Below are 2,500 nucleotides of genomic sequence, written 5' to 3'. Positions count from 1 at the left end.
AGTCTGTGGCGACCTAAATGCCAGAACCGGACAAGAACCTGACACCCTCAGCACACAGGGGGACAAACACCTGCCTGGAGGTGACAGCATTCCCTCCCCAATATGCCCCCTTGGGACAACTATGACAACATAACCAACAAAAACAGGTCACAACTCCTGCAGCTCTGTCACACGCTGGGTATGTACATAGTCAATGGTAGGTTTCCAGGGGACTCCTATGGTAGGTACACCTATAGCTCTGTTACATCCTGGGTATGTCCATAGTCAATGGTAGGCTTCCAGGGGACTCCACACACACCCTACAACTCATCCAGAACGCCGCAGCCCGTCTGGTGTTCAACCTTCCCAAGTTCTCTCACGTCACCCCGCTCCTCCGCTCTCTCCACTGGCTTCCAGTTGAAGCTCGCATCTGCTACAAGACCATGGTGCTTGCCTACGGAGCTGTGAGGGGAACGGCACCTCAGTACATCCAGGCTCTGATCAGGCCCTACACCCAAACAAGGGCACTGCGTTCATCCACCTCTGGCCTGCTCGCCTCCCTACCACTGAGGAAGTACAGTTCCCGCTCAGCCCAGTCAAAACTGTTCGCTGCTCTGGCCCCCAATGGTGGAACAAACTCCCTCACGACGCCAGGACAGCGGAGTCAATCACCACCTTCCGGAGACACCTGAAACCCCACCTCTTTAAGGAATACCTAGGATAGGATAAAGTAATCCCTCTCACCCCCCTTAAAATATTTAGATGCACTATTGTGAAGTGGCTGTTCCACTGGATGTCATAAGGTGAATGCACCAATTTGTAAGTCGCTCTGGATAAGAGCGTCTGCTAAATGACTTAAATGTAAATGTAATCACCTCAATGACTGGGAGTCAGACATCACCTCAATGACTGGGAGTCAGACATCACCTCAATGACTGGGAGTCAGACATCACCTCAATGACTGGGAGTCAGACATCACCTCAATGACTGGGAGTCAGACATCACCTCAATGACTGGGAGTCAGACATCACCTCAATGACTGGGAGTCAGACATCACCTCAATGACTGGGAGTCAGACATCACCTCAATGACTGGGAGTCAGACATCACCTCAATGACTGGGAGTCAGACATCACCTCAATGACTGGGAGTCAGACAGGCCTTGTGTGTGTATTTGATTGTCTTTGTGAGGTGTAAGAGGCTTTAGACAGACCTTATTCAAATAGTATGATACGATAAATTGATAGTCTACATTCATATAATAATATATTACAATAATACTGACTTTCATATGATAATATATTACAATAATACTGACTTTCATATAATAATATATTATAGTAATACTGACATTCATATGATAATATATTACAGTAATACTGACTTTCATATGATAATATATTACAGTAATACTGACATTCATATGATAATATATTACAGTAATACTGACTTTCATATAATAATATATTACAATAATACTGACTTTCAGATGATAATATATTACAGTAATACTGACTTTCATATGATAATATATTACAGTAATACTGACTTTCATATGATAATATATTACAGTAATAATGACTTTCATATGATAATATATTACAGTAATACTGACATTCATATGATAATATATTACAGTAATACTGACTTTCATATGATAATATATTACAGTAATATTGCCATATATATGATACTATATTACAGTAATACTGACTTTCATATAATAATATATTACAGTAATACTGACATTCATATGGTAATATATTACAGTAATACTGACATTCATATGATAATATATTACAGTAATACTGACTTTCATATGATAATATATTACAGTAATACTGACTTTCATATGATAATATATTACAGTAATACTGACTTTCATATGATAATATATTACAGTAATACTGACTTTCATATGATAATATATTACAGTAATACTGACTTTCATATAATAATATATTACAGTAATACTGACATTCATATGATAATATATTACAGTAATACTGACATTCATATGATAATATATTACAGTAATACTGACATTCATATGATAATATATTACAGTAATACTGACATTCATATGATAATATATTACAGTAATACTGACATTCATATGATAATATATTACAGTAATACTGACTCTCATATGATAATATATTACAGTAATATTGCCATTCATATGATAATATATTACAGTAATACTGACTTTCATATGATAATATATTACAATATATTCTACATTCACATGACAATGCCAGGTAATCATTCATTTTGAAGTCATTATCCTCCAATGATAATGTTGTCTGTAATCTGTCAGACCTGTCCAATTACTTAACATCTTCTACGGTAATATACCGTAATAGTTTAACCAGTTTACAGCCAAGAGCACTCCGATGGTTTCTAATTTAATTTAAAGAGATATCACGTCTTTAACCTTTATCTATAGTGGAGATATCATCTCTTCTTCCTGTATCTGCTCTAATTTAATTATATGCTCCTCCTCTTTTGTCCTGCCGTTG

General features: G+C 36.8%; 1 protein-coding gene across 1 annotated transcript in view; it reads left to right on the top strand.

The window, feature by feature from the left end:
* Window positions 1-2,500, top strand: part of nbeaa (neurobeachin a) — a 328,032-nt gene that overhangs the window by 154,791 nt on the left and 170,741 nt on the right.

Source organism: Oncorhynchus keta, chromosome 6, assembly GCF_023373465.1.
Source record: "Oncorhynchus keta strain PuntledgeMale-10-30-2019 chromosome 6, Oket_V2, whole genome shotgun sequence".
NCBI lineage: Eukaryota > Metazoa > Chordata > Actinopteri > Salmoniformes > Salmonidae > Oncorhynchus > Oncorhynchus keta.
Note: the sequence above shows the minus strand (reverse complement) of the source record. Positions and strands in the feature narration are given on the sequence as shown.